The sequence below is a fragment of the Jaculus jaculus genome, chromosome 17, assembly GCF_020740685.1.
Source record: "Jaculus jaculus isolate mJacJac1 chromosome 17, mJacJac1.mat.Y.cur, whole genome shotgun sequence".
Classification (NCBI taxonomy): domain Eukaryota; kingdom Metazoa; phylum Chordata; class Mammalia; order Rodentia; family Dipodidae; genus Jaculus; species Jaculus jaculus.
This window is the reverse complement of record NC_059118.1, coordinates 66,811,985-66,826,638: the sequence shown is the minus strand read 5'-3', so window position 1 is coordinate 66,826,638 and position 14,654 is coordinate 66,811,985.

Sequence of the window (14,654 nt, the reverse complement as noted above, 5' to 3'; positions counted from 1 at the left end):
CATCCTATCCCAGTGCTCAGGGACTGTTTGTATCATTTTTCCCAAGACTTAAGAATGTTGTCAGGCACTACCTATACAAGACCATCATAATAGGAGGAAAACATGATGACATCAAAATAAAAGAGTCCGGTTGTGGAGGCACATGCCTTTAATCCCAGCACTTGGGAAGCAGAGGTAGAAGGATCGCTGAGAGTTTGAGGCCACCTTAGACTACATAGTGAATTCCATGTCAGGCTGAGTTAGAGTGAGACCTTACCTCAGAGAACAAAAAAATAATAAAAAAAATAAAAGAGAGATTGATTGAGAGGGAAAGGGGTATGATGGAGAGTGGAGTTGCAAAGGGGAAGGTGGGGGTGGGGAGAGAATTACCATAGGTTATTGTGTATAATTATGGAACTTGTCAATAATTTTTAAAAAAAAAATAGGCTGAAGAAATGGCTTAGCGGCTAAGGCATTTGCCTGTGAAACCAAAGGACCCAGGTTCATTCCCCAGGGCCCGTGTAAGCCAGCTACACAAGGGGCAGATGCATCTGGAGTTCGTTTGCAGTGGCTGGAGGTCCTGGCATGCCCATTCTCTCTCTCTGATTGCAATAAATAAATAAAATTAAAAAAAACTAAAACAAGTAAATAAATAAATAAAAGGAAAAAAAAAAGAGAATGTCATCAGAGCCATAGCACTTAGGAGACAGAGGAAGGAGGATCACTGTGAATTTGAGGCTACCCTAGGACTACCTAGTGACTTCCCCAGGTCTGCCTGGTATTAAGACCCTACCAAAAAAAAAAAAGAAGAAGAAGAAGAATGTCATCTGGCTCAGAGCTGTACTCCCTTTAAAATATTTCATTTCTTTTTCTTTTCTTTTTTTTTTTTCCGAGATAGGATCTCGTTATAGCCCAGGCGAAACCTGGGATTCACTATGTAGTCTCAGGGTGGCCTAGAACTCATAGCGATCCACCTGCCTCTGCTGGGATTAAAGGTGTGCATCACCACACCTGGACCTTTCTGATCCTTCTGCCTCTGTCTCTTCAGCAATATCCCACTGGCATGTGCCACCACAACTACCTCCAGCCCTTTCTGTTTTTCTTCAAGGTAGGGTCTCACTGTAGTTCTAGGCTGGCCTCAAACTCAAAGTGATCCTTGTACCTCTGCCTGTACAGTGTTGAGATTACAGGTGTGTGCCATCTTACCCAGCACTATTTTTATTTCTTTATTTGTGAGCAGAGAGAGAGAGGGATTTGGTAGACCAGGGCTTCTTGACATTGCAAATAAACTCCAGGTGCATGTGCCACTTTGTGCATTTGGCTATTCATGGGTACTGAGGAATTGATTCCAGGCCACCAGGCTTTGCAAGCAAGTACCTTTAATCGCTGAGCCAGCGCCCTAGCCTGAGCTGCCCCTTTTTTCTTAGCTGCTCACTCAAGGACTCACAGGCTCTTCTAGACCTTTGGTGTGACAACGGGTGGCCTACTGGAGCATCTTCTATTGGAACGTGTGTACCCTGAAGACTCAACACTGTGGCACTGGTCAGGTGATGGAGCTTTTAAGAGGCAAGGCCTAGTGCTAGGTGACTAAGTCATCAGAAACCTTACCCTCAGAAGATTATTAGTGCCCTCCTGAGGGGGCCCTAGTTCATCACTCTGGCAGCAGGTTGTTATGGAAATGCGAGCCTGGCCCCTGAATCCCCCTGACTTCCTGTCTTGCCTATCATGACACCATTCACCCTGTTGTTATAGAGTCAGAAAGTCCTCCCTAGAGCCCAGTACTGTGGACTAAGGAAAACTTTTGTCTGCATAAAGCACCTTTTATGATAAGAGAAAAGCATCAAGATTAGCATATGAAAGAAACCAGTTGGCAGAAAGACTTCCCCATCAGGACTACATGTAGGAGACAGAACATGAGTGAGAAAAGCCACTAGTGATACACAAAGTCACAGCCCTTGGTGGCAGCACTTGGAGGCTGGACGGAGGCAGTGGTAGGAGGATGGCTGTGAGGTTGAGGCCAGCCTGAGACTACATAGTGAGTGCCAGGTCAGCCTGGGCTAGACTGAGCCTCTACTTGAAAAAAGAAAAATAAAAGTTCACCACTCTTGTACCTTTGAGCTTGGATCTTGCCCAGCTCTCTGGCCCACTTCCAGGCTTGGGAATGTACTCTTTCTTAATAAACTGTCTCCGCTTATACCACGATCTCATTGTCTATGCCCTGCTTTAGTTCTTTGTTCCAGAGCACAAGACCCTGGAAACACCCGGGTGCCCTCTCCATACCCGTAACAGATGCATCTATTCATCAGATACATTTCCATTCTAATTTTACTGGGATTTTATTTGCTTCAACTCACCTAACATTGTGCATTTTGGTCAGTGAAGACACTGCGGTGGGTTCCCGAAAGCCTCAGTGAGTGCTACCCTGTGGCACTGAGCCTACAACGTCCATCCTGGGACCTGGTGTTAGAGTCGGAAGAATTCACCTGGCAAATGCCAGGCACTGTGGAGGGTCTCAGAAAGAGATACATGTCCAGAGCAGACACACACACATGTACTCTCCAGAGTAGTTGTAAAATTAGGAAAGTGTGATGTCTCAGGGTGATGGTTTCCTGCCTTCTTATGCAGCTTTCTTTCTTGTCCCATTTTCATGAGGTTCTTGTCTTGTTTTGTGTATGCATGTGTGCATGAATGATCATTGTGTGTCCATGTGTGTGTGCCTGGGGGCGTGAGTGTGTATGTGGCAGCCAGGCCTCAACATCAAGTGTCTTCCTTGATTGTTCTCCTCCTTCTTTTTTATTTTATTTATTTATTGCAACAAGAGAGCGAGTGAGAGAGAGACAGAGACATCGAGAGAGAGAGAGAATGAGAATGGGCACGTCAAGGCCTATAGCCACTGCAAATGAACTCCAGATACATGCACCACTTTGTGCATCTGGCCGTACCTGGGTACTGGGAACATTAAACTCAAGCCTTTAGGCATTGCACTCAACTGCTGAGCCATCTCTTTAACCCTCCACCATCTATTATTTATTTATTTATAAGAGAGAGAAAGAGTCAGGGAGAGAGAGAGAAAGAGAATGAGAAAATGGGTGTACCAGGGCATCCAGCCACTGAAAACGAACTCCAGACTCATGTGCCACCTTGTGCATCTGTGGGTCCTGGGGAATTGATTATTTACTCACTTAAAACAATTTTTTTTTTAAATTAGCGGGATTTCTGGAGGGCAATACTACTGAAGACGCAGTCCTGGCCTACCCCTGGGTTCCCTGGCAGGCAAAGGCTGTCATCGCTGCTGGCGCTCCCACACATACCCCACGGGAGGTGCTGGACCTCAGCCTGCCCCACCGCTCCCCTCCCCTCCCCTCCCCCTACCAGGTGACACACCAATTATTTATTTTTGAGAGAGAAAGAATGGGCGGGCCAGGGCCTTCAGCCACTTCAAACGAACTCCAGACACGCACAAGGTGCACATGTGTGACACTGCATGCTTGCCTCACTGTGCATCCGGCTTATGTGGAACCTGGAGATTGGAACATGAGTTCTTAGGCTTTACAGGCAAGCTCCTAAATAGCTAAGGCATCTTTCCAGCCCCCTCCAGCATATTTTTTGAGACAGCCTCTTACTGAACTGAGAGCTCATTCAAGCCCATGGATTTCCCTGTCCCCACCTCCCCAGTGTTAGGATTGTGGGTCCTCAGCTTTGATGGGGGCCAGAACCCAGGTCCTCATGCTTGCCCTGCAAGCCCTTCATTCACTGAGCATCTCCCTAGCCCCTTCATTCATTAGATTAAAAAAAGTTTTTATTTTTTTCATGCCGCCTTCTTTTCTCTGTTAAATAGATTATGTGGTTTGTCTGAATAATTAGGGAGTACAGGTAACTTTGATGATGCCACAGTGGAAAGTGCCTGTGATAGCTTGTTAGACAAGGTGCCATCAAGGTTATCTGAGCCTCAATGACACTTTGAGTGTTGAGACAATTCCGCTTTTCATCTGCTTTCCCTCCTCCACTTATTTGTTCCCTTATTCTTTCTCTCTTCAAGTGGCCAGAGACTACCTGGCGTAAAGAGATGAAGTGATGAACTCTGGGGAGAAAACAGCCCTTGGCCTCAGTGCTCGTGTCATTAGTCAAGACAGGGTCATCAGTGGCGACTTCTAAGTCAAAGGGCGACTTGTGGTCAGTCTTAGAGCTTCCCCCCTCCCTACCACCTGGCCATGAGAAGGGAAGGCTTCCACTACCCCAGCTGCACTGCCCTTCACTGGGCAGACACTCCTCCCCAAGGGCATGGGCATGAAGCTCCCAGACACCATTTTCCTTCTCTTTTTTTCTGGTCCTCTTTACTGAAGAAAGCTGTGTGCTCTCCGTGTCTGACTATTCTGTGTCTATCTTTGTTTCAGCCTCTCATCTGCCTCTCTCTCCCTATACACACCTCTCTGTCATTCTGTCTCTCTACCCCTTTGCTTCAGGGACCCGTCCTACCTCCCACCCTCCCCTCCTCCACCACCCTGCTCCGAGGCGCTGATGATAAATGATCCCTTATATACCAATAAACTGGCACCAGACCTCTGTTTTCAACTTCTGAAAATTGTGTTGGAAAAGCTAACGGAAATAGTGCCTGCTATCTGTACCCCTTAGTGTGCAATGGCCTATGCCTATAATCTCAGCACTCAGGAGGGTTACAAGTTTGAAGCCAGCCTGGGCTAAATACCAAGAACCTGCCTGAAGAAAAGACAAGACTCTACACCACAGGCATAGGCGAGGAGACAGAGGTGTCCCCTTCCATTTACCATGGCAGCACAGAAGCACACGTCTCCATTGGCAAGTTCACCAGGGGGAGTTTGGGAAGGTGGCTCCTTTAGCAGGCTATTATTTTTACCTTGAAATGTTGATCTTAGAACATAGCAAGATGCAGGGTAATTCACTTAGAGAAGCCGCCCACCTCATTTGCTTTCTCAGCCTTTCACAGACTTGAGGTCTTGGACAAGCCACCCAACGTGTCCCCACCTTTCATCCCTCGTCTATGAACAGGAATGATAATGTGCTGCCTCCTGCTCACTCGGCAGAGGAACTGTGCAAAGAGATGTGGTAATACGACCTTGAACTCTTCTGAGGTTGGCATCCACGAGCCCGGAGTGTCATTATGGGATGGTGGTAGCACATCAAATGTGGGCTAGTATAGAGTGTACGCACTGCACTCTTTTAACTTGACTGTCTGAAGATGCTATGTTTTTTTCGTACCCCTTGCCTGAATAAGTGGTGCATAGTGTCAGATCAAAACGACATCTCTGTGGCTGGAGAGGTGGCTCGGTGGTTAAGGTGCTTGCCTACAAAGCTTAACGACCTACAGTTAATATGCTTGCCTGCAAAGCCTAGTGACCTGAGCTTGATTCCCCAGTACCCATGGAAAGTCAGATGCACAAAATGGTGCATGCACCTGGAGTTCATTTGCAGCTGCTGGAGGCCCCCATGCACCCGTCCTGTCTGTCTGACCGTCTCTCTATCTCTCTTACAATTGTTTCCTGCTCTTCTATTGCTGATATGCTTTTGCCCAGATCTTATCATGCAGCTCAGGCTGTCCTGCAACTTGCAATCCTCCTGCCTCAGCTTTCTGAGCACAAATTGGACAGAGGGGACATAGTAGGTGGGAACAGCATTGTCACCGCTTTCTGTTATTTATTTATTTATTTATTATTATATTTTGGAGATAGGGTCTCACTCTGGCCCAGGCTGACCTGGAATTCATTCTGTAGTCTCAGGGTGGCCTTGAACTAACACTGATCCTCCTACCTCTGCCTCCCAAGTGCTGGGATTAAAGGCGTGTGCCACCACATCCAGCTCTTTTATTTTTTCATTCTTTCTATCTTTTGAGGCAAGCCCAACAGACTGGCTTTTTTTTTTTTTTTAATGGGAGAGAGAGAAAGAGAGAAAGAGAGATAGAGGAGGATCACTGTAAGTTTGAGGCCACCCTGAGACTACAGAGTGAATTCTAGGTCAACCTGGGCTACAGCGAGACCCTATCTCAAAAATCAAAAAAACAGCAGTGTCAATTCTGGTCTCCACCTACTATGTCCCCTCTGCCCAATTTGTATTTTTTTTTTTTCTCTTTAACAATAACATACACCTTTTTTTTTTTTTTTTTTTTTTTTTTTTTGAGGTAGTGTCTCATTCTAGCCCAGGCTGACCTGCAGCTTACTCTGTAGGCCCAGGCTGGTCTCAAATCATGGCAGTCCTCCTCCCTCAGCCTCCTGAGTGCTGGGATTAAAGGTGTGCACCACCACGTCTGGCTCACTTCCCTCCCATACTGCCAAGGTTTACAGGAGTATGGAGTGTTGAGGTGTGGTGGCTTACTCTGAGCTGGACTGTGGTATAAGACAAGCTTTTACCCCACACCACACACCAAATTCTTTCTCTGCTTTACTTTGTGGGCAGCAGGCAGTATTTCTTTCTTCTTTTCAGCCAACTCTTCCTCCTCCCCCCTCCAAATTATTCTTTATTTTTAAATGTATTTGAAAGTGTATATGGGCACACCAAGGTCTCTTGCCATTGCAAACAAATGCTGGGGAATTGAACCTGGGATGGCAGGCTTTTTTGTAAGCAAGTGTCTTTAGCCACTGGAAAATCTTCACAGCCTTTTTATGTGTCTGTTTTATTGGTTGATTTGTTTATTTAGTTAGCGTGGATATGGGCACACGTGCCATGGCACCCACATGGAAGTCAGAGGACAGCTGCCAGGTGTGTCTGCTTCACCTTTCTGGACACAGGGTCTTTTGCCACTGCAGAAGAACTATCGGATTAAGCTGGTGTGTGACTCTCCTATTCTCCTGGTTCCACTTCCATTGTCGCAGGCAAACTGGGATCATCGATACATGTGCCACTTGGCCTACAGTTTTAAGGAGGCTGGGAATTTGAACCCAGGCCACCAGGCTTAGCAAACCTTTAACTGCTGAGCCATCTCCCCAGCTCCTCAGTTTCTTTTTGAAGGTCCTTTGCTTGGCCCTCACATGGGGAATGGTCTGGGGTTCTGTGAACATGGAAAGGCCATTGGACCAAAAGAGCTCTTGGGCCCAACCTTGCTCTGCAGGAAAGGGCACATGGATGGCCTATAGATTATACTTATGGCTGCTGGTGATGGCCCCTCCTGGGAAGTTTTCATGTGCCCCCCTCAGTCTCCCTGCCTCACCTTGAAGTCCCTTTGGCTAGAGTGCAGCCACCCCTGAGACAGGTAGATCCCTCTAGGTTCTAGACACCAGTGCGGTGAAATGGATTCTGTTCCCATCCAACTATGGACTGGAGATTTAGTCTTCTGAGTCCACAGAGAAGCATTCCTAGGAGCTCCGTGGTAAACGTGGCCAAGTTCAGGGGCAGATAGGATTGGGGTGCTGTGGGGTGCGATGCTGGAGGGCAGGGAGGTCTCTAAACACTGTAGAATGTTTTCATTTCCAACTGTGAGAAGCAACCTACCTGACCAGACAAACTGGATCACACAGATCATTTAGCTTGCACCCGTAGCAGCTTTTAGCATTTGAAGACTCTACATGGACTTTAATGAGCCTCATTTTCTCTGCCCTCAGCACTGTCTCAGGGGAGCAAACTTGAAAGAGCAGAACGGGCGAGGGTGCTCATGGCTGGTGCCTTCTTTCCATGCTCATAGCGGGGAAAGCTGCTGACACCTCTAGATTTTTAAATTTATTTATTTTTATTTTAGAGAGAGAATTGGTGTGCCGGGGATCAGCTACTGTAATTGAACTCCAGACGCTTGCGCCACCAAGTGGGCAGGTGTGACCTTATGTTTGCCTCACCTTTGTGCGTCTGGTTGATAGGGGATTGGGAGAGTCAACGGTGGAGCCTTAGGCTTCACAGACAATTGCCTTAACTGCTAAGCTATCTCTCCAGTCCCTCTGGTTTTATTTTATTTTTTAAATTTTTTTGTTTATTTTTATTTATTGAGAGCGACAGAGAGAGAAAGAAAGAGAGAGGGAGGGAGGGAGAGAGAGAGAGAGGGAAAGAATAGGCGAGGGCTTCCAGCCACTGCAAACGAACTCCAGACGCCTGCGTCCCCTTTTGCATCTGGCTAACGTGGGTCCGGGTCCTTAGGCTTCAAAGGCGAGCGCTTAACTGCTAAGCCATCTCTCCAGCCCGAGTCCCTCTGGTTCTTAAATAAAAAAAACAAAATGCAGTCATAAGAATCAATGAACTTGACTGACACATGTTATTGATACAGAATAGGAGCAAAGTAGCTGTTTTTACAGGTAGTGATGGTGCATGCCTTTAATCCCACCACTTGGGACGCTGGGGTAGGAGGATTGCTGTGAGTTCAAGGCCAGCCTGGAGCTACAGAATGAATTGCATGTCAGCCTGGGCTACAGTGCGACCCTGCCTTGAAAACAATAAAAAACAAAAATTTTGCTTGCGTGTATATAATGAACGTGGGGTATGTGGGGGGGGGGGGTTGATGAGTACAGAACCTGCGTTCTCACAGTGCCCCATGTGCTTGTCTGCCGCCAGGGGCGCTCGCCTTTGCTAGCCCCAGCTCAATGTGGACCCTTCACTTTTCGGCCCATTCTTGTTTGAGCCAGTATCCTTGCTGATACCTGAGCTTGCTCTTTTACTTGTCCCTGACTTTGCCCAGTGGTGCCTCTATCTTTTAATCATGTTGTTTCCCAAACCAACCTCTTGCTTTTGGATGCCTGTGCCTCCCCGCCCTCCCTTGACTCCTCCTCACCCTCCATTAGCTCTGCCCTGGGTGCATCCGGAAGCCCACCCCCACCTCCTCTGCGCTCACTCCTCAGCCTCTGACATCACTGTTTACTTCCAGCACTTGCTTGTCTGTTTCTTTCACTAAAAATAGTTTTGTCTGGGCTGGGAAGATGGCTCAGCCATTAAGGTGCTTGCTTGCAAAGCCTGACAGCCTAGGTTCAATTTCCAAGTAACTATGTAAAGCCAGGTGCACAAAGTGATGCATGCGTCTGGAATTCCACAGCAGTGGCAAGATGCCTTGGTGAGTACATTCACTCTCTCTGCTTGCAAATAGGTAAATAAAAATATTTCAAAAATCATTTTGGCTGGGCATGGTGGTACACACCTTTAATCTCAGCACTGGGAGGCAGAGGTAGGAGGATCGCTGTGAGTTCAAAGCCACCTTGAGAGTACGTAATGAATTCCAGGTCAGCCTGTGCTAGAGTGAAACCCTACCTCGAAAAACAAAAACAACAACAACAAAATAGTTTTGTCTACTTCATTTATGGGTGTCCTCAGTGCCTGGCACACAGCATGAACTCAATATTTGTAGAACTGAAACACTGCTTGATTATATGTACAAACCAGGTGCTATTATTTGAATTAGTGCACTTGATTGATACAGAATAGGAGCAAGGTAGCTGTTTTCACAGGTAGTTATCCAGGGTCAGAGCCCAAGGAAATGCCACTTTGCCTGTCCTGGCCAGACTGGAACCCGTATCTGCCCCAGTCTCATGGGAGATGGCTGCAACCACAACCAGCAGCACTTCCTGCTTCTCCCTCGAGGTTTCGCTGTCTTAGCACCCCTGGGGACTGGCCACCCCTCAGTCAGCCCCCTGAGCCTACCAACCAATAGGTCTCTCCCTTACACACCTGAGTCTGATGACGAGGCTCAAACTAACTGGATGTTTGATCCATAATGGTCCTTGCACATGTGCATGAACTCTCCTCTCTCTGGATCCCTCTTGGCACGCGTGTGTAAGTTTCTCTTAGTCTCCTCTCCCTCTTCCCAGCCTGGCTGAGAAGAGGGAGAACTTCTTTTGGCTTGGGCTTCCCTGTCAGCCTCCCCTCTTGAGCCTAAATCTCCCTAAAATAAACCTTATAATTCATAATTTACCCTTCTCCAGGTTCACATCTTCAATTCTTTTTTTTTTTTTTTCCGAGGTAAGGTTTCACTCTAGCTCAGGCTGACCTGGAATTTACTATGTAATCTCAGGGTGGCCTCGAACTCACAGCAATCCTCATACCTCTGCCTCCCAAGTGCTGGGATTAAAGGCGTGCACCACCACGCCAGGCCACATTTTCAATTCTTTACTAACTTGGACAAGAACATAAAAGTTGGGGTCCATGGGCCTGGGATCTCCTGCATCTGATGGAATTTAATCCCTCCCTGGACCTAAAATCCTGCATCATTACAGGCTGAGATTAGGCACAAAGAACACCTTTTGAGTGGAGTCATATTAAAATTTGGAATGATTATTGAAGGGGCCAGAAGTATTTCGATACGATTGTGTGCCAAGCACTGTGCAGAAGAGCTACCTTCGATGCCGGCTTTCCTCCAGTTCAACTCACAAGCAGGTGCAGGCACATGTACGTAGATTCCTAAATGAGTGAAGACTAGTGGTTTGTTTTTGGCAGCACTGGGTCATGAGAGCTGCACCCTCAGCCCTGTGAGGTAAGTTTTAAAAGTGCACAGTTGGTGCACAACCCAATGGATGTCACAGTGGACACTTAGTATTCCAGGGGCCTCGTGTGTCCTCCCTCTCATCACCATCCTGTTTGATATGGGGTGAGTTCCACAGGGTTAGGGAATTTGGTGGCATTTGCACCTTTAATCCCAGCACTGGGGAGGCAGAGGTAGGAGGATCATCTTGAATTCGAGGCCAGCCTGAGTCTACATAGTGAATTCCAGGTCAGCCTGGGCTAGAGTGAGATCCTACCTCGAAAAAACAAACGAAAAAATGTATAGGAATGAACTCTAACAGTGAGGGTAACTAGGTGGCCAGTCAGGAGAGAAGGCCCAATGAGGGAACAGAGGTCAGCAGCTGATCCAGCCTAGCCAATCAGCTCTTTCGACCGCCTAAACCCACCAGGGTAAGAGTAGAAATAGAGCCTTACCTCATGGGGTGGGCGGACCTCTTGTTGGCCCTTCACCTTTCCTGAGCTTCCAGGCCATTGCTCCAGCAAGGCCAGGCTGGGCTGAGGTGTGGAGTATACCAACCCTACTCCCACGTGGGCCCTCCTGCCTTCTACATGGCAGGAGCTGTGTTTTCTCCTCCCTCCTCTTCTCAATCTAATAAAGTCTCTCTAAGTCTTACCCTCTGGTCTGTGGATTCAAAGGACCTGGGGTACCCAAAATTTATTGGTACAATTGGCATTGGCAAGGAGCCCCCCCAAACTCCTGTTACAAATGGATTAGCTCTTTTGTGTCTTGCTTCTTTTCCTAGTATCATTTTAGTGGAATTCATTCATGTTTTTCAGACTACACACCCACTCCCACACATCCCTGGTTCCGTGAAGGTGCCTATCCATTCCAGTGGAGCGGGGCAGTGATGGCTCCTCTAAAGGGCATCTCCTTGTTGCCTCAGCACTCAGTATGATGCTGGGCACACAGATGCCTCCAGTAAATATTTGCAGAGTGACCCAGATGAAGGGACATTTTGTCACTGGATCTTTTGTTTATTTGCTGGCCTGTTCCCTGACTCCCCTTGACATAGAGCTGCTTTCACTAGCTTCATCTTTATTTACTGGGTGGATGTGCCTGTTTTCAGCTCCAAGAAGAAAAAGCAGGGACAGAAATAGCCCTGCCAGGGCAGCCACTATCTCAGCAAAGGAACTTCTTTTATGCCAAGAATGGAACCAACCGCCCACAGCTTGGTGGAGGTGCAAAGTCCACTGGTCTCAAAGGGCCTTGTGTGGAAAATCAGAGGGGTTGTCTGATGAGCAAGCTTGCACACAGGCTGCGATTCATACGGCGTCAGCACACCGATGCAGGGAAAGGGCTTTGACATTCTCAGGAGGAAAAAAAAACACACAGTAATATTTGGAGCAACCAGCCCACCTACCCCTCCTCCACAGGCAGAGCCTCAGATGGATCTCTGTATCACATGATGGGTTTCAGGAGGACAGGGAGGGAGGGAAGAGAGAGAGAGCAAGAGCAAGAAAGAGAGAGAGCGCCTTTTGTTCTGCCACCTTCCATGAATGTATTTCTCCAGCCCTAGCACAATGCTCTAAAGTGAGGCTGAGAGGATCCTGAGAAAAGAACAGATTTACCCACGAGACAAGGTGACCTTTCACTGGTGCTGACTCGCACACAGAGCTATAAATGCCACCTGTCTTGGGATGGATGGGTTTTGTGTCTCTTTGCTTAGTCTGGCTAAGTCTTTTCTGATGCTAAATGTGTTTCCAAAACCTCAAAGTTACCTCCCCCATATACAACTACACCTTTCACTGGGGAGATAAGAACAGATGTCTGAACAAACAACAAACAAAACCCAAAAACCAGATGTCTGTTCACTCCAAAGGCACCAACAATAGATCAAAATAACGATTCCAACCCAATCAAGCTCCTGGACTAGTGGCTTTCTTTGGGTTGCTTATAGGAGCGTGATTATTACACCTACTGGCAGCGACGCCACTGAGAACTCTGCCTGCACGTCCCAGCGCGGCAGGGACCCTGGACCTGCCCCAGCTTCCACAAGGGAGTGCAGGGGGGCTGAAACTTGCAAGAGTCTTGTGCTGGTCATTATACCTGTTCTGATTTCATGAAGGCCATGACATTCTACCACACAGGCCTATGGTATTTCCTAGCCCCACTACAGGTACCCACCACTTGGGAAAGGATTGCCATCCCCAAATGTGATTATCTGGACAACCCTGAAAATAAAAGTATGTGCAGACCCATATTTACTTGAGCAATTATTTTTGTAGCTTCAGGGGAAGCCCCCAAGAGTTGATCTGGGGAGACAACTGCCCCTCTTCATGCCACTGGGGGCATGTCCACTGACTTGCTGAAAACCCAGGCATCCCCAGAGTCCAGGCCTGGTGGTTTGGCACCCGCTTCATCCCTCACACCTTCTGCCCAGCTCCCCACCTCCATCCTCCAGTCTCTGCAAATGCACTTCAGACATATGCACCACCTTGCACATCAGGTTTATGTGGGACCTGGAGAATGGAACCTGGGTCCTTAGGCTTTCCAGGCAGGTGCCTCAACTGCTGAGCCATCTCTCCAGCCCAGTCATTTTTGTCATAATAACAAAGTCTGACTAATACAGTGAGGGAAGCAGGCTTTGAACCCCTTTCAAGAGAGAGGTTTCAGGTACACATCCAGTGGAGCGTCCAGGCAGGCAGGTAAATGCACAGCCTTGGAGCTTGGATTCTGATCACAGAGACACATGCTGGGCAGTCAGCAATAGGAAGGGAGTATCGAGGCTTGTTCTGGAGCCAGCATCCCGCAGGAACAGCTCTAGGAGAAAAGGGATGCCCAAAACTATGGCAGAGGTAGGGCTATCAAGAAGAAACAGATAAGGCGTCTGGGAGGAGGGCCCAGGAGGAACAAGACAGACAGGCATCCTGCAAGCCAGGCTCCCATCTAGCAAGGAAGTTACGTCCTTACAGGTTATGGTGACCTTGACAGGAATAGTTCAGTGAAGTTTGGGGAAGAAATTAAGTGGCGTAAGTTCAAGAGTAAGGGCTGGATGAGTGGTGTAACACCTGCTGGTGTCTGGCTAAATACATATATTATGCTTACCAAACTGTCTAGTAAGCAGTTTAATGTTTATACCCATATATTTCTTAAATTATATATATATAAATATATATAAATTATATATATATATTAATATATATATATTAATATTCATACCCATATATTTCTTAAATTATTTATAAAGTTTTATTTATTAGAGAAAGTCAGAGAGAGAAAGAGAAAGAGAGAAAGAGAAAGAAAGTGGGTGTCTCAGGGCCTCTTGCCACTGCAAACAAACTCCAGACATATGCGCCACCTTGTGCATCTGGCTTACATGGGTCCTGGGGAGTTGAACCTGGGTCCTTTGGCTTTGCAGGCAGGTGTCTTACCCACTTAGCCATCCCTCCAGCTCCATACCTATTAGAGAGAGAGGGAGGAAGAAGAGAGAGAATTGGCATGCCAGGGCCTCAGGCAATGTACTCAAACTCCAGATGCTTACGCCGCCTAGTGGGCATGTGCAACCTTGTGCTTGCCTCACCTTTGTGCATCTGGCTTAAGTGGGATCTGGATAGAGCTGGAACCTGGATTCTTAGGCTTTGCAGGCAAGTGCCTTAACTACTAAGCCATCTCTCCAGCCTCTATACCCATACAATAATGTACTCTCACTTTTGGTTAGAGTCTTTTCAGATGGCAGTGATCTCTGGGATGACTCAAAAGGCACCATAGTGCTAAGAAGTGACAAAGGAGTGCTCAGCACTGAAACAACTCTATCACACCTTCCAGGGCTCAGGGTCCACAGTGGAAGAGGTGGTGGAAAGAATGTAAGAGCCAAAGGAAGGATAGGACTCCTTACAGTGCATTCTTCCAGACACAAAATGATCTGTATATTTATGACCGTGTAGTGCCTGGCACTACTTACACAAGACCTTTATAATAGGAGAAAAAGATGACATCAAAATAAAAAGGACAGTAGCCTGAGACTACATAGTGAATTCCAGGTCAGCCTGGGCTAGCGTGACACCCTACCTGTGGAAAAAATAAAAAGTCTATGATCCCTGCCACCATACCTTAATTTTCTATAGCTCCAGCCCAATGCATGCCATGCACTCAATGTTGATTTATTGCATGCACTGTCAGCCTGAAATAAATTCTTTATAAAATCACATGAAGCTATACTTGTCAAAGCTCTCCCACAGGAAGATAAGAGGATAAACCAGGGAATTGGAGATTGCACATTGGTTAAAGACGCTTGTTT